Source organism: Hetaerina americana, unplaced genomic scaffold (assembly GCF_022747635.1).
Source record: "Hetaerina americana unplaced genomic scaffold, ioHetAmer1.1.p SCAF_2, whole genome shotgun sequence".
In the NCBI taxonomy this organism is placed as follows: Eukaryota; Metazoa; Arthropoda; class Insecta; order Odonata; family Calopterygidae; genus Hetaerina; species Hetaerina americana.
Genome location: NW_027286763.1, coordinates 2,904,268 through 2,930,752, shown reverse-complemented (window position 1 = coordinate 2,930,752; position 26,485 = coordinate 2,904,268). Strand labels below are relative to the sequence as shown.

At 42.3% G+C, this 26,485-nt stretch overlaps 1 protein-coding gene across 2 annotated transcripts in view; it reads left to right on the top strand.

The window, feature by feature from the left end:
* The window catches only part of Lpin (phosphatidate phosphatase LPIN), a 108,543-nt gene that overhangs the window by 1,619 nt on the left and 80,439 nt on the right, over positions 1 to 26,485 (top strand). The window contains exon 1 of one of the 2 annotated variants that reach the window (XM_071584844.1): positions 13,157 to 13,508. The exons of the other annotated variant lie outside the window; for it this stretch is intronic. The gene's annotated coding sequence lies outside the window, so the exon portion shown is untranslated. Of the gene's footprint in view, positions 1 to 13,156; positions 13,509 to 26,485 lie in introns of those variants that run through there. 2 annotated transcript variants of the gene reach the window in all.

Sequence of the window (26,485 nt, the reverse complement as noted above, 5' to 3'; positions counted from 1 at the left end):
TCGCCCAGCTGTTCCCCTTAACTTATAAAAATGCCTCTATGATGAAATTTTCCGAGGATTTATATGTTGTTTTTGTTAACTCAGCATTGTGGTTATCCAGGCGTCCCAGTCCCCGGATATTCCCGTTGTTCGAGATTGTGTTGGAGTTGCGAGTTCGCTGGACTCATTAGGTTGTCGTTTTTTTCAATCAGCGGTGACACATGTGCCTATTTTTCGATTTTCATTGACAGTAGATTTATGAAAACAAAGATTTAAAACCTACATATGTTTTTAAATAAAGCGCAGTGGAATATTTCGCCCGAAATTTTACAAGCAAAAATATACCTATCTTGCACAAACTTGAGTTTATAAAAATTATACGATACTATAAAAAGTAGTTGATTGTTTAATTATATGATGCGCTTAAATTTTTATTACATCATTTAAAATAATGAGATGATAGTTTGAAATAATTTGGACGAGAAAGGAAAGCGCTATTCCCGCCAGATGTGTCATTTTCAAATATCCAACATCATATTACACCTCATTTATCAAAGAAAATTATTAGCATGGAATGGGATAAAATATTTTTGAGTTAGGATATTAATATAATAGAAGAATTTAAAAAAATACATGCGTTACAGTGGGTTATCCTGGTTTTTATACGTTAATTTTTTGTTTCTAGTTCGATTGTCACAGAATCGCAATGAAATTAGAAAGGCTCCTCAACTAAGACTGTTGTTCTCAGTGTGTAAGGTTCACTGTTACACTGGCCTGATTTTTGAGAAAATCCGGGGGGGGGGGGGGGGGTGCAATTTAATCAAAAGCTAAAATATGGAATGTATGCCTGGGAAATTTATTTTTATATTTATTTCATGTAAAACCCATTCATTTTGTGTTTAATCCATTCTGCTTTCCATGTATGTATTTCCCTGTTGCGAAGGATGTGCGAATTGCCCAGACAGTAGCGGCGCGAAGGAATTGACCAATTGACGTTGCTCTCAGGGGAGTCGAATATCTGTATGTTCTTTTTACCCAACATCCTCGCATTTCTTTTATCGGAAGGAAACCGCCTCTCTTTTATTCACGGATCCCTCGCCGGATTTTGATTTAGAATAATGTTTTTTCTGCCATGTTTATAAGTTAAAATGAACGTCGGCATGAATACCCCAGGGCCCACCGAAACGGCGTGTGGCAGGGGGTGCGAGCCCCAGGTGGAAAGGGTGAGCGATGAGGGAGGATATTGGAGAGGAAGGGAGAAGAGAAAAATATTTGTAAACAAAAACTATCAAATTACATGCAAATTTGTACACATGCTGGAGGAAGACTCAATTCAAAAAACCAGGGTTAACTCACCAAGCAAAACTAGTTACTCGTTATGCGAAAAAAGGGAGTAAAAATGAACCAAACTTGGAACGGCCTCCATCAGAACACCCCAAGTACACAGTAAGGGAATGCGACACATATCTGGAGGCAGCGGAGGCGTACGCCCCCCCAACGGAGAGGCGTGGGATGATGGAAGGAGAACCTTGAGACCGGCAAAGCAGAGCAAGCAACACTGTAACGAGCATAACATTCATTGAATGGCAGTCCCATGCGGGAAGGGCTTTGCCTTTTAAACACACGAGATCAGTGAAAGTGCAAGCATCTGGGTAAAACTGATTATTTCCTAGACGCTCTGGGTGGCAAGTGGGATTTTTGATATTTCTAACCTCACAGTTGCTATCGTTCGTGGGAAGCAGGAGTCCTCGAGTATAGGACGAGTAACGATAAAAAAAAACAATTATAGTCCTTTACGTTTTAAATGATCGTATTTTCCCTTTTGATTTTATTCCGTATGGTGAGTTTCCCCCAAATAATTCTTTTCTTTGCATTTCCGCTTTGATACCAATGGAGCAAATTGAGATTTGTGGTACGCTGAGACCACCGTAACCTTCAGGTCGCCCGGAGTTGCTTCATGGCGGTCCACCCACGTGCTCCTGTTAACAATATGGACTCAGCCGAGTGTGGCGGCATGCCACGGTAATCAATTTAAACATTCAGTAGTCAGCCATTACGAGTCTTCTGGGAACTTCTGTGTAATCCATGCTTATTCGGGAAGATGTCTCGTACTCATTTGTTAAACAGGTGGAGGGTTGGCGAGACAACAATTTGTTGTTTGAAACAGCTACGTAATCGACATTACTCTTCGCCATACCTTCATGTCTTGTGGGCAGTCTCTCTGCGCCCCGTAGGCGCTGTTGCAGAACTGTACCGTAACCAAAACCAGTAGTTTGACATGATAAAGTGTGAATGTGGGTTGCAAGATTGGATGTCGTGTGAGACACTTTAAAAATGAGTTCGCCAAAAGAGGACTTCGCTTTCCGCTGATCGAAGTTGAGTAAAGAAACTTGGATGGTGTGGTGGCTAGCGTACTGGCTTCCCACCCAGAGGGATTCGATTCCTGGAGACGGTAGATCTCAGTGGTATCCTGATCCCTACTTGAGGTGCTTTGTGGAGAGCACTTCGATTGAATACACCGTCCGTCGGACAGGATGTTAAGCTTCGGACCCCTTGGCGCCTTTCGTTAAGTGTAGGATAATGCTGACGCCGGGTTTCTCTCAACCCTTCATCCTTCCCGCCCCATCCCCAATGGCACGAATGACCTCGGCTGTCGGTCACCTCCCCTTAAAAATCACTTACTAAAGAAATCTTTGATTGATGGCTTTAGCAGCGATAGTTTACTTTTTTTTACTTTTTTCGGATTTTTTTTATGTATTGAACATTTTCAAGACTCAAAAGTTTCGTACTTCCAAGTGAGACCGTTGTCAGATCCTCGCGACGTCCATTCAGATCTCATGTTCGACGTTCTGTCAGCATCCATATGAGCAAGATATCCCGAAACGAATTCACGGAGAAAAAATTGGGAACTACTATTAAATGTTGAGACTGGTTAGAATTTACTTCTAAAGTACGGTAATGAACCCAAAGTTTGGCTTGTTAGGTGAGGGTAGAGTTCACCTTATTATATAATAACTCATGTAATAACCTAACCTGTACACATGTACTGCCTAATCCCTAATCAGGGTCCAATTGCCAGTGAAAATGCTCTCCACGCTTCCGACCTCCTTATGACATCTCCCTTCTGAATCCCCCCTCCTCTCCTTTCACCTTGCATTGAACTTCCTTGTTTTTTTTCCTTTCGGTCCATTTCTCCTTCTCCACCCTCACATTTCAAAAGATTCCAATCTACGCCTATCATCCTGCTTCAATGACCACGTTTCCGAGCCATTCATAACTACGCTCCATATCAAAGTTCTGACGAGCCTTTTCTTAACATAAAAAAATTAAATATTAGGAAAACAGTTTTTTTTCCACCGTAGGGTAAATGAATATATTTCCATGTACTTCTTTTTGCACGCGATCATTGACGTGGGTTTTTTGTGTGCAGCGTGACAATTTATCTCGGGCACTCCCTACAGTATCATGCCATGTGGTCGTGCCACAATTATCCGGATGGCGCTGTTAACCGTTCTTGTGTAACGTTCTAATTTTTGTGTCCCATCGGTCGATTCTCTATTTAAATCGCTCGGATGCATAACCGTCATGCACCCTTATCTCACCAGTGATGCGTGCGTACCGTAGTATTTATAATTGGATCCCATGGGTTTCCGGGTCGTTGATTCCCCCTTCCTCCCGTTTTCATGTGTGCTTCCTTGGCATTTTGAAACAATAAATGAAAAAAAGCAGGTGTCTTCGTTGAGAACTTGCGGCAATACATTCCGTTTTGGAGGATAGAGTGGTTTGGTTTTATCAGCGAATGCTTGATCAATTCTGACTCGATTAAGAGCATGGTCAAGATGATGCCTTGCTCATATTAATTTCTCACACTGGAATCCTGTTTTAGGCCCTTGATTTGCTTATTACGCAAGAATAAGTCACTTTTAAAATTAAGTTGATGGTTGTGTGTCCAAAGTCAATCGAGCACGAATTTTAGCGATCAATTCGGAGTTCAACCGGTGAGTTACAACTTCAATTAGTTTTAGCTGGTCGGGTGTAATTTAAATTAATAGAATCATGGATAGTTGTTGATGTAGATGGCGCAGACGGATTTCGTTGTCCGCGGGACACGCTCAAATTCGTGCCCGTCCTTGGCAAGGGCTATGTAATATATACGTCATTGTTGTCATTCAGTCGAGAAAATATTTGCAAGTGTGTACGAACGAATCGTGCCTATCGAAGTAATGTTTTGTCTTCGTTTCGCTTTGAACATCATAGTTGGTTTACACCTAGGGCTGCGTGTATTTCTACTGTCTGTAATTACGCGGGTGTTTCCCGTGCGGGTTAATTACCTGTTTTTTGCCGTCAAACCCGTTACCTTGGCACGCCTGCCTGTTGTGGCGGGAGCTATGGGGCGATCCCCTGACATGGGCGGCTGTATAGCTTGCCTTGTCTTTTTTTACGCGCGAGGACAAATGTGTTTCGGGGTGGCGAGATCCCGCGTCAGCCTATCAGGAGGCTCGGCGGGAAGAACACGCGACGGAAGAATTTTTTTCCATGGTCAACTTTCCAAGTGCTTACGAAAACTTCTAAGACGGAAATGAAGGTGCTGGATAACCGGTCCTTACGTAGAGTGACACGGGAGCGCGTGATTCAGACCGAAGGAGGCTTTCATCTAGTTGTTGAAAATTCAACGTGTGAAGTTCGCACATCTCCCAATAGATCACGTTGACTATTGCGGATTAATTTTTCATGACCTAGATTCCAGGTGTGTTTGATTATTTTTTTGCTAGTGTTAAGGTGTTAATGCTATACGATTAAAAATGCGAATGGCATATGAGAGCATGGCATTTATTTTAGAGCTGGTTTTAGCTTAAATAAGTAATTTATTTTTTTATATACGTATATATATATAGTATATATCCCTCCCCGGACTAAAACCTTGACGCGGTGGAAGGGCTTGTGCGTTCCGATGACCCCTAGAGCTGTGCTGGCGGGAGTAATAAAAATTGCTCCTGGTAGGGTCACCCATGCCATATAGGTCGAAGGTTAGGAGCAAGACGAAAGGTAGTCCACGCAGCGTATGTTCCTCAGGCAGGCGGCTGCAATGGCGTCTGACCCCAGAGGGGCGGCAAGTAAGTGATGGTGTCACGTTAAAAACACGATTGAGGAAGGCAACGGGAAACTACCTCAATTATCATTCCCCAGAAAAATATGATGGACTATACAGAGATTTTGAGTCCTGGCAACTACGGGGCTCGACCCAATCGGCCGTGTGTCGTGCCCGGCAGCGGGGGAGGCAAGGCTTCCGCGGTCGTCATCACACGAAACCCTTGCAAGGGAAAACCAGCAGCAGCAGGACAGAAGACGCAGGAGAAGAAGACCAAATTAGTTAGAATAGGAACGTGGAATGTTAGGACAATGATGAGGACAGGGAAATTGGAGAATGTTAAGCGAGAGATGGAAAGGGGAAATATAGATATTTTAGGTCTATGCGAGGTGAGATGGGAAGATAGCGGGGATTACTGGAGTGATAAGTATAGAATAACATACAGCGGTGGGGACAAGAGCCAACGAGGGGTTGCCATAGTATTAAACAAAGAGGTAGGAAGAAGCGTAGTCAACAAGGAACAGGCGACGGATGGAATGTTACTAGTAGAGATAAAAGCAGAACCAACGAACTTGGTTATTATTAAGGTATACATGCCACCGAGCAACCATACGGAAGAAGAGGTCCATAGGATACACGATCAGTTAGAGGACATAATCGCGTGTGTTCCTGCAGGGAAACATTTGATAGTGATGGGGGATTGGAATGCGACGGTAGGTGAGGGAAGAGATGGTGACGAGGTGGGGGACTACGGTTTAGGCACGAGGAATGACCGCGGGGAGAAAGCAGTTGAGTTCTGCAGGAGACAGGGCTTAGTCATCACCAACACTTGGTATAGACACCACAATTGACGCAGGTATACATGGAAAATGCCAGGTGACTCAGAAAGGTATCAGATAGGTTATATATATATATATATATATATATATATATATATATATATATATATATATATATATATATATATATATATATATATATATATATATGCTTTCGTAGACGTAACACGGAAGTGCCGAATAGTACAATACACAGTGACACACAATATAGAAACACAAAAAAAGAAGAACACTCACACGTTATTTCTTGTTGTTTCGACGGAAACACTCCGTGTTCTTCGGAAGCTATAGAAGTAATGGCATTACTTCTATATCTTCCGAAGAAGACGGAGTGTTTCCGTCGAAACAACAAGAAATAACGTGTGAGTGTTCTTCTTTTTTTGTGTTTCTATATTGTGTGTTACTGTGTATTATATATAGATGATTTCGTCGACGTAACACGGAAGTGCCGAATAATAAATTGGACAGCAACAAACAAATAGAAACACATAAAATGATCACTCGCTTGTTATTTCTTGATCATTTCGACGGGATTCTGCTCCGTCTTCATCTGAAGATATAGAAGTAAAGACTCAGTCATTTCTTGTATATCTTTCGATAGAGACGGGGTAGAATTCCGTCGAAATAATCAAGAAATAACGTGTGAGTGATCTTTTTATGTGTTTCTATATTGTTTGTTTCTGTCCAATATATTATATATATATATATACACACAGTAACACATAATATAGAAACACAAAAAAAGGAGAACACTCACACGTATTTTCTTGATATTTCGACGGAAACAATCCGTCTTCCTCTGAAGATATAGAAGTAATGCTACTTCTATATTTTCAGAGGAAGACAGATTGTTTCCGTCGAAATATCAAGAAAATATGTGTGAGTGTTCTCCTTTTTTTGTGCTTCTATATTATGTGTTACTGTGTATTGTACTATTCGGCACTTCCGTGTTACGTCTATGAAAGCATATATATATATATATATATATATATATATATATATATATATATATATATATATATATATATATATATATATATATACACACACGATATGTATATATATATATATACACACACGATATGTATATATATATATATATATATATATATATATATATATATATATATATATACATCTGGGTAGGGTGGCCAGTTCGTTTCCCAGGAAGACCTGGTACCCGAAAAATAGCATAGCTTGGATGGAGCTGCAGGTGCACAGAGTACCTTGCCAGGGAATCGAACCCGGGACCCTCAGGTCAGCAGTCCAACCCTCTACCCCCTGTACTACTGCCATTATATATTATATATATATTATATATATATATATATGTATATATATGTATGTATATATATATATATATATATATATGTATATATATGTATATATATATATATATATATATATATATATATATATATATATATATATATATATATATATATATGTATATTTATAATAATATAATGGCGGTGTGTTTGTAATGGAGAATATACTTATGATTACGTTGCTTTGGCAGTTATTTAAACTTGGAAAATACAGGTATATTTATTCAATAAGTAATTGATGTATTTACAGTTTCCCGTTATATTTTGTGGTGTAGTCAATTTACAAAGGTGCGCCTCCTAAAATTCCAACAGCCGTTTTGAGATAACGTAGCTCCTTTGATCCGTTATGAGATTCCAGAAGAGAAAGGTGAATATTTTTTGAGGCATAGCAAAATATCAAGACCTTCCAATGGGTTTTGTCCTGGAATAGGTCTTTTGGGGCATTTGTAGAAGAAATGTGGTAATTTAGAAAATAATATACAGTTGAATTCTGGAGGGCGCTATTTGATTTGGTAATTTGATTTTTTCGTACGTTATGTTTTAAAAAAGAATTTGTATTTAGCAGTTTATTTGTGTGGATTTGAGAAGACTGTCTTGATTCCAAGTAAATAAATTATGCCTGCGATTTTGAAAACACTTGCGAGTACGTCAAATGAAATCTCTGGGGAATTCTTTTCGTGCACAGTGTTTCTGTTGTGGGAACACAGGTATGATAAATTCTTGACCGAACACTATTACGAGTCCATGCTAAAAAGAAAGAAAGACTCGTACTTTTCCACAGATTTTATTATACGGTACAACACGTTTCTTCACCGACTTGCGGCGTACGAGTACTAGTCTTTCTTTTTAGTATGGATATTAAATACTTCCACGAAGTGAAGCCTGAAACAATAGAATATACTATTGCGAGTATTCGCATTCTATCGAAGTTGAAAGTGGTGTTGTGTGCGCACCTTGGGCCTCCATTGGATTAATTTTCCAGGAGCTCAAACAATCGCCATTACATGTGCCAAATCCTTCATACGTACAGCCGTCGTTTCCAGTTTCACTCGACCTCCTTTGAAATGAGACAGTAAACAAATTGGTACGAAGGTTGCTATTTGTATCTTGAGCCTTGACAGCACTTAAGTGCTTTAGGCACCATCTGGAATTTCCATCTAAAAGTTTGACCCTATTAACGCTGACTTCCCTCAGAATATTTTGTCGTTTGATCATAACTTGTGGTTTTTATAGTGACTTGAAAATTTTGTTTCCGAGAAAAAAAGGAGTTAAATCGGAAACACTTTCTTGCGATTGCGATTTTTGACGACTTTCGGCGTGGATTATCAAGACAGGAGTGCATCGATCAACTTACTTCCACTTTTGGCGATGGAGCCCCATCCTTTGCCACTGTGAAAAGCCGGTATAACGAATGCCATCGTGGCCATTGTTCGCTCAGCGACGAAAGTCGTGAATGTCATCCAAAATCAGTTGTTGTGCCAGAGAACTTTGATGTTGTGCACGAACTAGTGAAGGAAGATCGTCATGTGACTGATCTTGAGATTGAGGCATCCTCGGGGGTCAGTACGACGAGCATCAATAAGATATTGCATGGACTTGCAGCCATGAAAAAAATTTGTTCGCGTTGAATCCCGCATAATTTGGCGAAAGTTCAAAAAGATGCTCGTGTCAACTGGTGCAAGAAATGCTAAAGAAGTGTAATCGCGGTGCATCGAAAGCTGTGACACACAGGTAATGAATCTTGGATCAATGCGTATGAGCCCGAAACAAAACACCTCTACACCGTAGTATGGGCCCTCCAAGACGAGCCGAATCCGACAAAAGTGATTCTTGCGCGAAACACATTGAAACAAATGATCGCTTGTTTCTTCGGAATAGCTGGATATGTGGCAACCGTAGCGTTAGAGCAGCGTAGAACCGTAAATTCTGAATGGTACACGAGCATTTGTTTGCCAGAGGTACTGGGTGAAATACTAAACAAAAAGAAGCGGCAACGAAGGATACTTTTCATCTCCCAAGGATGCCGTGTTTTTTGTAATGATTATTCTAGAAGCTGTTGCTAGCCCACTTTTTGCGAATGAAGTCCTTCATGCGGTGCTCCTAAATTGGTGTGTATTCCGTTGAAATCTTGTCGTGACTAGCACTTACATAACACCTTGAGAATGCAAATGAAATCGGAGCATAATGTACCAAAAACGTTCCTTCTAGAAGTCGTGCGACTATAAGATTCCTGTTGGAAAAAAGCACCCCCAGGAATCACCCCCTTCGCGGGCAAAGAAACGAAATTCGAAACATCTCGGAATGTTTTTGAAACTTAATTCGATGCGTCGCATGGCACCAATTGAGAATTAATTGTCAAGTTGCCCCGTGGTTGAGCGCCAAGCTTTTCAGTTCCCGCTCGAAATCATGTATTTGCCGCGCGAGTTTTTCAAAATGGCCTTAAAAATTATGGACGAAACGCAACGCGGAGCGAAGAAAATCGCACACATTTTAAACTATTTTAGCTTCCTAGGTCGCCTTGTGAATTTCTCTTTCAATGGTGGTGAATTCTTTTGCACAGATACGCTGTTGGATACGTACGTTGGACACCTCCTGCTGGCCACCTGATTTCCCTCGTGTATTCTGAAAGGATTTCACACCCAGCTGCTTCTCGATACGACACCCAAGGAGTGAATTGATGGGTATGTTACTCGATAAAGCGGTGATTACGAACAATCCCAACTATTCAGCTCGGGTCTTTAGCGAAATGTGCCAAGTTTATTAACGGAATGTGGAAATATTTAAAATGAGAAAGATATGTGGGGAAAACCCGTTTTTTTAAAACGTCCCGCGGGCGGTCAAAGAAAAAACCAAAGGCCGTGTTTCTCTTATATTTATGAGTTCAGCTTTATATGAGTTAATTGACACCATCGTTTACAATCATGCAAATTTCATTTCTCCACCCGAAGCCTATTGTTAGTTAACCTTATCGATATTTCTCAATGCACTTAAGTGATAAGCATTATGTGGGGGAGTAATGAAATTTATAATGTTGTCTTATTTATGGGTAACAGTTTTCTATATTTAATCAGTTGTGGGCTGCTCCCTAGCGTCTACATGTAATTATTTACTGGTGCTTGGTTCAATTTGCGCTATGTTCCGATGGTGACTGAGGTTTTAGGAATAACTTTCACGTTGGATTGTTTCATCGTACGAATTGCAGCGGAGAGTTTGTGTTTATTCACTTACGATATCAGAAGCTTTCTGCCAATGGTTTTAGTGCTAGTGAAGAAAATAGAGTAACAATTTTCTAATATATAAGTGTAATAGTACGACCGGGTTTCGATGCATTGCATCATCTTCAGGTGATCTTTCGGTGTAATACAACATCTTTACATGAAGATGATGTGTACTACGTCGAAGCCCGGTCGTGCTATTAAACTTATATATTGAAAATTGTTACTATAGTTTCTTTATTATGCTCGAATTCCACCACACCACCCCTGAAACTACTCAATTGTAGTGTTAGGTTTGTTTTTATTCAAATTTCGAGCATAGTAAATGCCTATATGCTTACTCGTATGCGGTCGTTGTCTCACTCAACATTACCATCAGTGTGGCTTGAGTTCGCTCACGAAAAGTATTTTTGTTATATTCGGAAAGAATCCACATATGCGATAGTCCATGTTGTATGTTTATGGCAATTTTGGTTGCCCGACTACGAGCGAGCAATCATTCCAGGTTCATTAGCACTTTGGGTCGTTGTCGATTCACTTATTCAGTTGCGTTCGCTCTGAGAAGTACGCACGAATCAATTTAAAGGTCCCTGTCTCTCATAGAATTTCCATTCCGTTAACTTTTGAATGATTTTATTATTTGGGGAGGGCATTGAAACAGTTAATAATTCACACAATTCAGTTCGAGTGTTGCGTCGCACGTTATAATTGGGTAAACCTCGATTGTGACGCAAGAGTTCCTTGAAAGAAACTCCCATTTGCGGACGAATTAGAAATGTATCGGCAACGGCAGACATCAGACTCTTGGGACCGTGGACGTAGGTAAGGGTTGGAGACGCCGTCTCTTTTTCTTTCATTCTCGGAGAGAGTGCCAAAATTTCCACAAAAATACTCTCGGTGGAAAAAATGGGGCCATTGCCGCAGCAGCAGGACGATATCGTGCCTCTCTCCGGGAATCAAACTCGCTTTCGCTGGGAGTTTTTTTGCAAGTTTTTGTGCATTCTGTCTCCTTTGGATTCACCAGTTGGTTCCCTCCTGTTACTTTGGGGGGAAAAACCGTCCTTGTTGGTGGCTATGACCTTTGATGAACCGAATTTTGGTTATTAGCATGTTAAGTTATGGGATTCCACGCTCTTCTTGTCAGGGGGGCTAATGTAGAACCGTCAGCGCTGACCGAATGAAGAGCTAAGGTCATAATCCTATTCCAGATCGGATTGTAACTGACGACGGACGAGGGCTCTTCCCTTCCACCGCTTCATATCTGACCAAGGCCCGGTTTTATATTGTCTTGTTAAATTAATTTCGTGGTTCGTCTGTGAGGGACATCTGGCTGCCAGTTTGGCAATTCCTCTGCCACCTCACAGCAATCTGTCTCATATGATTGGCTATAATTTCCACAATTTCATCCAAGTGGCTTTTCAGGGCACTGCAACCTTCTTTCAAGTGAAGGAACTCAATCACACCGCGAGCCTCTTCATCTTCTTCATCCTGTGAGTTTCTGCTTCAATCTACGGCTTTCTGAAACAAAGGCAAAATTAATTGCTGTAATTTACAACATTATGTAATTAAGGATCTATTCATGCATCGTGGACGTGCTGGATAAATTTTGTTTAGATATATCGGTTATTTCTTAGGAATAATTGAAACTCACGTTACCCCATCGTAAAGTAAATATGGCGGAATGTCTCTTTAGCAGTGATGTTAAAATGTACCATTACCCCCCCCCCAATCGTAATAATGCAGGAGAGATCATTTCAATAAAATTAGAGAGATTAAGGGTACAACAGGTAAGACTTAAGACGTCATTTTTCCCACGAATGATAAGGGATCACAATAAAATTGTCCGAACCCGGCAGGGGAGAAGAGTATTTTTGGTCGAAAGTAGTCTGGTGTGTAAGCACCCCCTGCCCCATACCTTACAGGTGGCATGCAGGGTACCTTTTACGAGTATAGTATAGTAATATAGAAGGTGTTGTCTCCGGCGTAACTTTATGGAATTTGCATAACATATTGAAGTTAAATTATTGACTTTGTAATTCCACATACTTTATTTATGAGGACCGCCTGATGATGGCGTTCAACGTCGAAACCTTGTTATCTACCTGTTCAACGGTCAGTTTTGAACTTAAACTGGCGGACATAACACTGAGTTATGACCATAGTTTTCAAGAAAACTTGGAAATATATAGCTGTAGGAGGGAGCAAAAGGAAGGAAAAGCTAAGGATTGGGTCACCAAAACGATTTTTGAATGCATCAGTTTTTCCAGCGTTACATCAATCCTCGAGTATTCTTGAAAATTGTGGCGGGAGCTGTGCGTACCAATCTGCACTTCTCATTTCATCCGAAATAGTCCCGGAGAGAGATACGAGAACGATACGAGTCTTGCCGTCTGCGAGGGGCCCCGCGTTTCTAACACCCTTCTCTTCTTCCCTGGGCGTCTTTCCTAACATTCGCCTGCAACCGGGAGATTTACGCAACCTGCCGTTGCGTCCTTTGCGAAAACTTCCCAGTGTAACGTTCACTTTGGATCCTTTCCCTCCAGCCTCGTCTCCCTCCCTCCTGCACTCCCCTCCCTCGCGACTCAAGCAGGCGTCACGGGACGACGCGACTGCCGGACGTCGCGATAAGGCGAGGTTTTTCCGCGGGAGCGCAGCACGGCGCTGAATCACTCTCCCAAGTGCTTCCTGGACCTTGCCGTCCGGGAATCGTCGTCATTCTGTCTCCCGGAGTGCCGTTGGAAGAGCACGCCTGCCTTCGTCCTCTGCCCGCTCTTCATCAGACCGGGCGTCCGGGTTTTTCCGTTTCGTATTTTTTTTTGTTCTCCTCCGTCCTGCGGTGCATTTCCTTCGGGGACTCTCTTCGGCCTGCCCCTTTAAGCATCCCTCGATCCTTCCCCCCCCCCTTGTCTTGTGCGTGAAGGGGAGGCCGATCGGCTGTGAATCGGAGAACGTGGCCGCTCACTCCCCCCAGGCGGCGAGTCAGCTGTTGCCTTGCGAGAGGGCGGCGGAGGAGAGAGAGACGGATGGTTTCACGCTCCGCGGGACCAAACTAGTGAAGGTATTTCTGTTCGTCTCGGGGAAGGGATTGCGTCGAAACACGATCACGGATTCGCTAGGTAAAGAAAAAGAAAACGCGTTTGAATCGAGTGGAAACGAGTACTCGATAATGCCTTTTTTTTAATCGTTGTGATTTTCATGCTTTCTGGAAAAAGTTGGTGTTCGGCATGGAATCTTGATATTTTTCTGTTGGATGGCAGCCGCCCCGCCGAGAATGTGAAGCACGTGAGGGTCAGTCGCTCAGACATCCACTCCTCCCGTGTTGCAACTGCTTGTGATTTTTTATTTTTACCGTGATGTTGACCTGTTGAGAGGTCTGGTCGGCTCCTAACCGGGCTGCTTTTAGTTGTGTGCATTTAAAGTGTTGGCTTTTTTTTGCGTGTGGAAATTACGGAGGAATGACTGGTTTTGCCCGCGGGGTGATCTGGCACGTTTCTGAGGTTCTTCGGCTGCAGCCGGTTACCACAGGCACCGACGGCCGAGGAGAGTGGGTTGGTTGTAGAAATCCCAAGCGTCGATGTTGTTGTTTGGCGAGCGGTTGCCAAGGAGGGAGCGAGAGCACTGCCACTCCTCCAGACTGTTCCGAGGACATTGGTCTCTCGCTGATAAACGCACTCGTCGTTTGCCCCGGGAGGCGAGCGACGCCTCAAGAACATTGATCAATCGGTCAGATTTGCTCCCGACGAGAATCCAGCTTCCCGACCTGATGCCGAGAAAAAAAACTACGGCCCTCATAATAGAGCCCCGATTGGATTCTCTGATATTCTTCGATCAATTAACAATGGTTGGGTAGTTTCGTTGCAGTTACAGATGTGAAGTGTTTGATATTTTGAGGAAAAGCGAAATAGGCACTCTCTACTTATAATATGGATTGAAATTTTAAATGAAGCACTTAGCGATGTACTTGAATTTCTACGCATTCATTTGACGCATCGGGTATTCCAGTATTTGAGGGCATGTTGGATTAAATAACGGGACATGCGTTACATTAAAACGACCGATCAAAATGAACTAGCTTGCAGGAATTTTCCATTGTTAGGTTTAAGGAATAAAATTAAGTTTAAATTATTATTGTTAATTGAATTATTCCCGCAGAGGTCGAAATTTTGCCCGTCACTTGGCATTTTGTTGACTTTAATTCACCCATATAAAGGATATTGTATTATTTAGTGTAATTTGATTACCATCGGGTGTTCGGTGTCAAAATGGTGTTAGCCACAAAACATAAATAACTTTTAATAACTCAATACAGTGATAATTTCGCAAAGTTGTGGAATCTTTCCAGGCTGAAGATTGACGAATTGAAGGTAAGGCGTCTACGATTGACGACGTGGACTTCAAGTGCCATCATCTAATCTTTAGCATTCTCATTGGAGAAGCGTTACTGCGGGGCGGCATGGGATGAGGCATTGGCGACAATAATGGCAAGGAGGTCGTCCCGAGCAACTAGATTGATATGAATTTCATTTGGATCTTGGTCCTGCGTTCCGTCATCATCCATCGGTCATCTCTTATTTACTTTTGTTGCAAAGGCGATCTCGGGTATTCAGGCGATGCATTTGAAGTGCATTAACACTTTGAAGAAATAAGATTGAATCATTCCCGCTTCTGTCGACTGAGATCTGCACGTGTCGCTTGATTTGCGTTGCTCTATTTCAAGAGAGTCGACTTCTTGAGGTACACCACCAGCCGCGAGTATATGGGGCAGTAGTGGTGCGAGTCTATGGAAGCCCCACGGGCACCTGAAAGTTTTTAAAAATAGATCGGAATCCAGTCGTCTGAAAATAGAATTAGGAATTGCTCTGCATCAGTAAAATGTGTGTTGATGGGGATGCTCTAATTAAAATGCAAGTGAGGATTCCCCGTCGAATCTCGCCTCTAATTAGGTGATTTTTACTATTTTAGGTGAAACAGAAACTCCCCCCCCCTTCCGATCCCGCTCGCGCCCGGGTTGGCAACATGTTTACCTCTTGTTCTGCCAGATTATTGCCGCCGCCAAACCGTCCTCCTTACTGTCGTTGCGTCAAAGGTCACTCCTATTGCGAAAAACCTCTCCAAATTATAAAAAGAATTTTCCAGAACTTTTGAACAATCGCAGTTGAAATGTGATTTCCTTTCATCATTCTATGTACTCCGGTTAGGCGTTTTACAGTTTCCGCCTGTGAGCCTGTTTCGTGTCTAGGGTGAGCGTAGGCGTGGCCCAGGGTTGAGTGCCGTTCAATGTCGCCGTGGGATGTTCTGTTCCCTGGACACCCGTCCCGCACCACGCAGACAACCCTCAATTCCAGGGTGCCCACCCCGCCGACGTAATGGGATCGGGAATAATGGGCGCTCCCTTGCATTTATTATTTTATGCGTTTTTTATTTATTATTGAGGTATGATTTTGTTGATGGCTTGAGACGTAATCCTTGTACAAAGTCGAGGCTGTTAAGGTCGTAGGAGTATGATAATGCATCGGGAGGAAAGTACAAAAATTAAGAACATCTCAAATTCATTAGACTCATAACATTGAGGGGTAACATTTCTTCATTAATATTTTTAAATGTGAAGAGATTTGGCTTTGGAATTAAAAATTTTGGTGATGTTATTGGCATCGAAATTCAGTGGAAATCCATGCACGTGAGTTCAAGTGTGTCTCCTGTGCGGTACGCACTTTGGAAAGGGATGAGGGAAATCTCTTTCATTTGATGCATCAGTCAGTCTCTGTAGCTAATTTAGCCCCTAAAGCCAAGAGTATTTATGTGGATTTTAATGCGTCCAAGATGTCTAGTGATATTTTCACCTTGAACAAAGAAGCAGTTTATGATTTTGGAAAAATTTAATAAACTTGAGTAACTTATAAAGCATTTCAAATGATATCCGCCGGTTTATACGATGGGTAATCGTAAACTTTTAATTATTACTGAACAATTATGGAGATAGAAACGTAATTTATGTTTGTTATTCTTAAGAACAAGAATCTACATAGTCACCATTCAGATTTGTATACATTTCTCCCAGCGTGTCTTGACCTTTCTAAGACAGTCATCGTAGAACTCTGCAGATAACGTCGAAAACCATTGTTCCACCTCTTGAATGACGTCATTTATGTTGTCAAATCTCCGAACCCGCAATAGTTAGTTGAGTTCTGGAAATGAGAGTCACGCAATGCGAGATCGGGAGAATAGGGCGGATTTGGAAAAATTTCAAAGCCAATATTTTTTAAGAACGTATTTTCTTGAGCTTATCACTATTTCTTTTGAAATCTTGTGTATGTGTGAAATAATTACAAGTTGTACCAGATAGCGTTATTGACATTTCATTGTGGTTGTTATCGGGATGAGTCGGGTGCTCTCCGACAATCATTTAATTTTTAATTTTGGCCCATTTTATATGTTTTTACGATGCAGTATTCACTCTTTCGGGGAATGGAGTACTTCTCTTGCCGTATATGGATTTTTCAAAAGACTTTCGCAATGCAAATGTGATGAAAAGGTCGAAGAAAAATGTTATCTGTTTTTGGTTAGGCCTAATTTAGAATATGCTGCAAGTATAAATGGTATCCTCACGAAGTTGGATTAATTGCCGAATTGGATCGCGTGCAGCATAGAGGAGCTAGATTTGTAAAACGTTGTTATAATAGACTTAGTAGCTTATCCAAAATGTTAGAGCAGCTCGGCTGGGAATAACTCACGGAGCGAAGGCTAAATTACAGATTGAAGCTCTTGCATGAATTGGAAAAACGTCTCATCAGCAGTGATGTTGAAAATGTATTATTTCCCCCTTCGAACTACGGTAGGAGAGATCATGTAAATAAAATTAGAGGGATTAAGTGTAGAACAGATAGATGTAAGATGTCATTTTTACCAAGAACGATAGGGGATCATAATAACATTGTCCGACCGCGGTATGGTCATATTCGGGTAAAAATTAGTCTGGTGTTTATTCACCCCCTGCCACACACCCTAGTGGTGGCTTTGGAGGTTATATAAATAAATAAATATTAATAATTAAGTGCAGTAAGCTGGAGGCTGTTCTCAAAAGGAAGTAACAAAGGCACGAAAATGCTTTCGGTCTTTGGGGAATGTTTTGCTGCAGCGATTTATATTTCTGGATGAGGACAACGAATCACTGCCGTTGTTTGGCTTAGGTCGGTGCAATGTCTCGGGTAAATTTATTTAAGAAATTATGGCACGACGATGACGGTCGTAAGTGGTGCTTAATGTGTTTCCCAGTGTTGGGGGCCGTGCGTCGTGGTTTGATTGTCAGGGCGATGTTAGTGAGCATCGGGAACAGGCACAGGACATTCGGCTCGTTTATAATCAATCACCGAGGGTTGCGTGGCGACGAGAGAAGGACTTAAAATAAAGTCCTGCCGCGGGAAATCATTTTGAGGGGCTAGTGATGTACTCATTCGTTCCTGGCCTTGGAACTGGCTATCGCAATTGGAGTCCGAGATTAACGGTATTACAATTGACGTATGATTTTTGTGCAATTTAGCTCGAATGTCGTTCCGAAAAAATGATACGCGGACACTTGATCGTTTATTATAATTATTATTACATAGCACCCTGCAAGCCACCCCTAGGGTGTGTGGCAGTGGTTGATTGCAAACCTGACTAATTCTGAAACCAAACACTTTTCCTCCCTAGCGCGGTCGTATCAACTTAAACCATCGATTTGTTCCCTGTTTTCATTTTCATATTTTAACGTCTTGACCCTTGCAAACCGACTTCAGCAGAATAGAAAACGCTGAAGAAGACCGTATTAGTTGGAATAGGAACTTTGGATTTTAGGACAATGTTGAGGACAGGAAAATTAGAGAATATTAAGCGAGAGATGAAAAGGGGAAATATAGATATTTTAGGTCTATGCGAGGTGAGATGGAAGGATAGCGGGGATTACTGGAGTGATAATTATGGAATAATATACTGCGGCGGGGACGAGAGCCAACGAGGGGTTGCCATAGTATTAAATGAAGATGCAGGAAGAAGCGTAGTCAACATGGAGCAGGTAACGGATAGAATACTAATAGCAGAGGCAAAAGGAGAATCAACGAACTTGGTCATTGTTCAGGTGTACGGTATATGCCACCGAGAAATCATAAGGAGGAAGAGGTCCATGGGATATACGATCGTTTAGAGGACATGATCGCGTGTGTTCCTGCAGAGAAACATTTGATAGTGATGGGGGATTGGAATGCGACGGTAGGCGAGGGAAGAGATGGCGATGAGTTGGGAGACTACGGTTTAGGTACGAGGAATGACCGCAGGGAGAAAGTAGTTGAGTTCTGCAGGAGACAGGGGTTAGTCATCACCAACACTTGGTTTAGACACCGCAAAAGACGCAAGTATACATGGAAAATGCCAGGTGACTCAGAATGGTATCGGTTAGATTATATTCTGGTTAAGAAAGGTGGAATTGATGCGCTTTGCAAGAAGGTTGAAACACTATCGGGAAGTAAGAAGGGAAAATCTGTGTTGACAATGAGCGATAGTCAGGTAAGATACATGTAATACTTGAAACAGAAAATATTCTATGGAAGTGGAAGGAATACATGTAAATACATATGTACATAGAAGAACTATATGGTAAAGAACTTAGGCCAGAGAGCTTGGACAGAGAGAGAGAATATGACGTAGATGAAGGCAGCTAGGGACTAGGCGTACTCGATGATGAGATAGAAAGGGCATTAAGAGAAATGAAATCAAGTAAGGGCGTGGGGGTAGACAACATTGCTGCGGAACTATTTAAAGGTTTAGGAAAAGGTGGGAGGAAGAGGCTATGTGGGCTGATTCGTAGTACTTATGAGGAAGGAATCTGGCCGGAAGACTTTGTGAGATCAGTTTTAGTTCCTATTCCGAAAAAGGTAAAGGCTACATCATTTAAGGACTACAGGACAATAAGTTTGATATCCCACGCAGCTAAAGTTTTTCTCAGGATCATAAACAAAAGGATAGAGAGTAGGGTAAATGATTACTTAGGGGATGATCAGTTTGGGTTTAGGAAGGGGAGAGGTACGCGTGATGCCATTGCAGTAATGATATTATGAATCGATTGGAGTATAGAATACATTCAGGAGGTATTTGCCTGTTTCGTAGATTTCGAGAAAGCGTTTGATGGAGTGAATTGGGAAAAACAAATGAGTGTATTGCAGAAAATAGGAATAGATTGAAGGGAAAGGAGGCTAAAATGCAAACCTGTACATGTCTCAGACTGCTCAGGTGCGAGTGGGGGACGGAGAGTCCGAATGGGCAGTGTTAGGAAAAGGTGTAAGGCAAGAGTTGTCCATTGTCACCGGTGGTGTTCAACGTATGTGTGGAATAAATGATTAATGAGGCATGGGAAGAACTTGAAGGAGGAATGAAAGTCGGCGGAGAACTCGTTCAATCAGTTACATTTGCTGATGACCAAGCTCTAATTTATCAGTCAGCCAATTGATGACGAGTATTGCTGAGTGAATAGGAAATGCAGTGGGATAGATGTGGGATGAGTATTAATATAGATAAAACAAAGGCGATGAGGTTTTCCATTGAGAGAAAGGCTAAGGTTAGCATTAAACATGCCTGCTGAAACTAATGAATTACAGTCCACTCGTAAACACTGTTACACATTTATCCATCCATTGAAATGAATGGATACAAGGCTGACGACGGTATAGTTTCACCAAATCATTATATCGTAACTCTGAGGATTAGTTCATACAGGAATAAATTCCTGTTTGCGTCACTAAATTTATCGAAAAATATTTGCTTCATTAATGTTATTGTACTTATTTAATTGCTGAAATATGATAGCAAAGACTATGTATTTATAGGATAAGGAAAAACTTTCCCCAGTACGCCTAAACATAGCAGTATCGGGCACTTGGGAACAAGTATCGGCGTTGAAAGTGTGAAATCAGTTCGTAAAATTCAGGCCGCAGTTCAATGACCTTACTGCATTACCCCTACTTCACCTTGGCCGTTGAATGCTTACTCAACTCGGTTCAAATGTTGCGAAGTCTTGTCATTTCACTCCTGGCAATATTGTCACACTGCCAAGATGGGCTCTCTTCCTGTTTTGTCCTTAGCATTGGGATTTTTTTATATTCACGGCGCAGTGGTTTATTAATGATTTTCGGTTAGATGTAAGTACATTATTTCGCCAGTCCTATAGTTTTGGAATTCGATAATCGCTTTAGAAATTGTTGCCTTTCAGAGCAACAACTAATTGATTTGGATGTAGAAGTAATTTTACTCTGCTTCTGCGTTACGTGGTTGAAATTTAAATGTATTTCTAAGTGCTGTTTTTTTTAAGATTACGAGGAGAGTTGTCGGCAAAATCCGTCATCTAACTTCAGTAGATACTTGTCCTTGGTACTTCGACCACAACCTACCAACAATAAATGTCTTGCTTCTCCAGTGTTACCTTTCCTCTGTCATTAACTATTCTCTGTCGATTTAAGAGTCAAGAATACCACTATATTGCATTGGATGGTGGTTCAGTTAGATTGGTGACGTAATTTGTATTTGGGAAACCGGAATAAGTTTGTTTTATACCAACGTCATCGCAACCGTTCTTCTTCGACTGCTTAAGCATTCATCCACTCCGTGCATTCAAAACTATTCTGAATGCATGATGTATGGCGTTGAAGTGCCCGATTACTTTGTTATCGCTATTTTTAAGATGGACGAAAGAAGCTACTGTGTTTCTTCATTTAAGTTGTTCTCATTTATTGTAGGTTCGTTTTATTCGTTTGTTTTATGTATTCACCCCCTTCCACACACCCTAGTGGTGGCTTGCTGGGTATATTAAAATCTCTTTAAAAATAAGGTTCCTTTCCTTTCGCTCAGGAAAATTTACCAGCAAATTTGGCCCCGTTTTGAGGTTTCCGGTGTGAATATCACGATTTGTGGCGGAAACACGGAATCAGTCAGTCGAGGAAGGAAGTCTTGCCGACGTGAAATTTAAACCCGAGGGGCGAATCATACTGCATTCCTATTATTCGGGGCGCGTTTCCTCATTGTTCCTATCTCGAAAAAAAACCTTCTGGACACAGTTTTTCTCGTTTAATGCCTTTATGTAATTTCAGGTGATTTTTAAAAGCATGGAAAGCAACTGCCGTAACTGCGATGCAAAGTGGTTTTGCATGAGTTCGTTACCCATTCGCGAGTGAGTAGAACAGATAGATTTACATGTATGATGTCATTTTTCCACGAACAATAAGGGATCAGAATAACGTATTCCGATTGCGGTAGTGGGGAAAAGTACGAATCGTATTTTGTAAGTCAAAAGTAAAAGTCTTATGGTAGCAAAAATATTCTGTTGTGCAATCATCCCCTGCCACACACCTTAGCGGTGGCTTGCAGGATACTATGTAAAATATTGTGACCAACTTGCAGCACTTCGATTTAATATCTTCACTAAATTTTCTTACTTATAGTAGGTTCGTTTTATTCGTTCGTTTTATGTATTCACCCCCTGACACACCCCCTAGCGGTGGTTTCCAGGGTACATTAATAAAGAAAAATAAATGAATATTATATGTCTTCTGTTTTGTAAGCTGCGTTCGATCATCGCCGATGACATTTTCATCGTGTTATTCGGAAGTATTTCATTTGATGAATAATTGAAAAGCCTTAAATACGTACAGGAAGGATATATTGAACCCCCGATATATTACGCATCTAACAAGGCTATGAGTCGTTCGTTTATAAACGGAGTGAAATGTAAATATTGAGCAGGTGCTCGTCATGGTATGAATTTATCTGAGCAGCTCTTCTTCGAACGGTAAATTGTATTTCTTTCGAAGTTTTTGGATCTCTCTCAAGTTTTGATATTAAGGTGGCGAATGAAATCATATGTTTCCTTCCAAACGGCTTCAATCATCCTATCGTTAGCACCCAATGAGTATTTGAGCTCCGTATCTCTTTGACGTCCCTATTCCATTTGAACTGATCAGCCAGGAGAAATTTCTGTGACGTCGGGGATGTGTTTTCGTCCGTTCTCGGAGACCGATGTTAGTTACACTGCCTATTCTGGTGCCTGGAAGTGTGCTATCTATGGTAAACCGGCCCGCCCGTGGAGCCGATGTAAAAGTGGCCCACTGATTTTTAATCGTGGATTGATAATGAATGTCCGCAGTGATAGGCGAGCGAGAGTGGCCTTATGTATCTAGACCACGGTTTGATAATTTCTGGGACAAAAATTAAGTCCCTCGGGGCGGAACGAAGACTAATTATCCGGACCTGACGTCAGCTCTGGAAAATGTTACGTTGTGGCCGGCTTAATCGAGAAAAGTATATCCCTGTGCGGGCTGTTCGCATGGTGCGGATCAATGCCAATTATTTTGCTCGCTCTTTTCTCAAGTTCACACCCGTCGTTTGTTTTAGTCATGTCCGTAGCTGCGAAGCGGCTGGTATTCATTTCATGTTTCACGACTGCTCGGTTTTTCGTTTCCATCCATTCCATCAATCCGTATGCAAGTGGAGCGAGGATGAATCGCGAGTCGAAGGAAGTACTCGCAATTATATCGTCCCGATTCGGGACTTCGCCACCACTCGGTGCGAATGCACGCCTCCGAGAAAAGACCGCGGGGGACAAGATATTTTAGCCAGAGTGAGAGATCGACGTATTCACCACGGTGGAAGATACAAGATCACGCATCGTCACGCTGGTGCTCCAACCTCTCTTATGTAATCCCTTCGTGGCTTTGAAGGGCGTTTCTTTTTGTTTTCGCAATCCGTTTAACTTCCGAAATCCGTTTAAGGATGGAACGCTATACCGATAGGCACAGGCTTTCGTTGAGGACAGGAGATCCCTCCGTAGCACGAAGAATCGGCAATGCCTGCGAAAAGTGGCATGCTCCGACATATTATTACTGTATTATTACTCCCATCGTACCACGGAAGGAGAGTTCATGTCGGTAAAATTAGAGAGATTAAGTGTAGAACCGATAGATTTAAGATGTCATTTTTTCACGAACGATAGGGCATCAGAATAACATTGTCGGGCCGCGGTAGGAGATCGTATTCGGGTAAACATTAGTCTGGTGTGTATTCACCCCCTGCCACACACCCTGGCGGTGGTTTGCAGGGTACTAAAATAAATAAATAAAATAAAAAATGGGTTATGTAACTCGCCGTTTGTCCGTATAAAAACCCGATGAGAAATGAGAGCCTCTCTGTTTAAATCGGATATTCTTCGTGCCACCAGTGGGAGACTGGAGTTTATGAAATCTATACCAGTGTCAACTTATGTAATATTATCGATTGCATTTCCAGCCGGAAGTGCGTGATACGCAGATAGTTATGGTATTTAATGTTTGCTATAATTAGTACTGGTTTTGAGCATTGAAACATGAGGATACGCTTGGAATGAAAATGTCTTCGAAAAAAAGTCTTGTTTGGTACTGTTTGGTGTTTATTCTCCTTCCGAGCTTCTTTTGTCCCAATCGCGATTCTTCTCCTCCGTGCCGCCGCGCCTGGGGTTCTTCAAAAGCGAACATTATCCAAGTTTCGCCGGTCGTATTTTAAGAACTCCGGGCAGAGATCCAAGCACCCCTTAACTTGTCTCTGGGTTCCGCGAAAGAAAAGAATTGGTAATTTTTGCTTGATCCCGTGATCAAAGGGCTGGGTTAGTTCCTGGGTGGGATCCCTCGCGCCGGCTCCGTCCACCAATGCGCCATGCCGTTGTGAGTCAGGAGACGCTGGAAGTCGACGCCAAGACCGGGTGGGTCAGGGAAAGGACCGGATTGTGACCACCCCCCACTTTAGCTCCCCATTCGCCCGGGAAGGTCGTGCAGAGTTGATTATTGAAGTTTGAGGTCATTCCCTGAAGAAATTCCTGAAATAAATTCTTTGAGTAATCGAAATGAATCTTAAAAGACGCAGTAAACCGCAATATTTTATGTGTGCGGCATTCGTCGTGTTTGTATCAACAGGGTGCGCTCCGAAAGTAATGCAATTATTTTTTTTTTCAAAGTAATCTATTGAAAAGATTTGCACAAGCTCTTAAAATTCTTCAAAGCACTGTCCTTGGGGACCTACACATTTTTTCCAGCGACTCTGCCATCACCGGAACGCGCCCTGGAAGGCGTCTTCGGGGATTTCTCGCAAGGTCTTCGCCACGGTTGATTGGATCTCTTCAATGGACAAAAAACGGGTTCCTTTCAGGTCTGCCTTAATCCGAAAGAACAAAAAGAAGTATGCTAGGGGCGACGTCAGCACTATAGGGGAGGGGGGGGCGGCGTTGGCACCTGGTGTTTGGCCAGAGACTCGCGGACTCGTAGCGCGTTGTGGCTAGGCGCGTTGTCGTGATGGAGTTGCCAGGGAGCGGAGATGTCTTTCCTCGTCCTGATAACCCTTTTTCGGAGTCTTTTCAGCTCATCCTCGTAATAGGCAGCGTCAACTGTCTGTCCTTGAGGAACAAACTCCTCATGGACCACTCCATTACTTTCGGAAAGGACAATGAGCATTGTTTCCGCTTTTGATTTGCTCATTATTACCTTTTTTGGCTTGGGGTACTGGTCGATGTGCCATCCAGAGCTTTGGCGTTTTGTTTCTCGATCGTATTCAAAACCCCCTGTATTTAAGATAGACCTTCCCTTCAATTTTTTGTCTTTCTAAAGTCAGCCGTACTCCCATTACTTCCCACGTTCTCATAAGGTTATCTAATGTGACCTCTTTTATTAGATGACTGATGTTTAGTCTTCATGAATGATGGAACATTCTATCAGGTTGTTCAAGATTCGGCCATCGGGGAGACAGTCTCACACCAAATACTACTTCATGGTCGACAAATAAGAAGCTGTATTTTGCTTGCACTGCAGATGTTTTTCTGGACTCTCGAGGGGTTTCACACACTCGGAATGCGTCTTGGAATCCAGCTTAACCTGGAGGTCAGATTGACCCAGAAAATTCTCGGACACTCGGGTCCCGTCGCCGCAAAGTTTCCTGGGTGAAAAAGACGATCGGTATTTCCTCGCGTGGGGGACGGATCAGTTGTGCCCGGCTTGACAAAAAAGTAGCCGGGAGGGAAAGCTTTGCTGCAATTGCTCTGGTTATTTTATGCGTTACTGGAAGGCGTGCTCAGGTTATGTATTTGGTGATTTGAGTATATGAGATGATGGAAAGCTTGTATGTTTTGCAGCCCTTCCTTTTTCGCCCGACGTTTCTCATATGCCCGCTGTCGCGTGGAATCTGTGCAGGGGCAAACTCAGCAAGTCCACTTTGCCGTGGCAGGATTGAAGAGAACCCTTAACTGCTCTTCGATACGTGAATTTCCATCACCTGCGTGCCATTTTCAACCCCTGTTCCTAACCCAAAGCGAAGTTAGTGTTCCTTATACTACTCCTTCGGAACCAGGTTCCACTGGAGGCATGGAGTGCATTTAGAAGAGTTAATAGATGGGTTCGGTGGTCTAGGTTTTTATACTCATTTTTACAAATGAGTATTTGTTTGCCGTTTGGCGGAATTTCGTGTTTCAATGTGTGTGTATATATATATATATATATATATATATATATATATATATATATATATATATATATATATATATATATATATAATCTCCCTCCCCGGAATACAACCTTGACGTGGTGGAAGGGCTTGTGCGTTCCGATGACCCCTAGAGCTGTGTCGGGGGGAGTAATAATAATTGCTCCTGGTAGGGTCACCCATGCCAGATAGGTCAAAGGTTAGGAGCCAGACGAAAGGTAGTCCACGCAGCGTCTGTTCCTCAGTGAGGCGGCTGCAATGGCGTCTGACTCCAGTGGGGCGGCCAGTAAGTGATGGTGTCACGTTAAAAACACTAATGAGGAAGGCAACGGGAAACCAAGACTTAAATGATGGACAATAGAGAGATTTTGAGTCCTGGCAACTACGGGGCTCGGCCCAATCGGCCATGTGTCGTGCCCGGCAGAGGGGGAGGCAAGGCTTCCGCGGTCGTCATCCCACGAAACCCTTGCAGGGGAAAACCAGCTGCAGCAGGACAGAAGACGCAGGAGAAGAAGACCT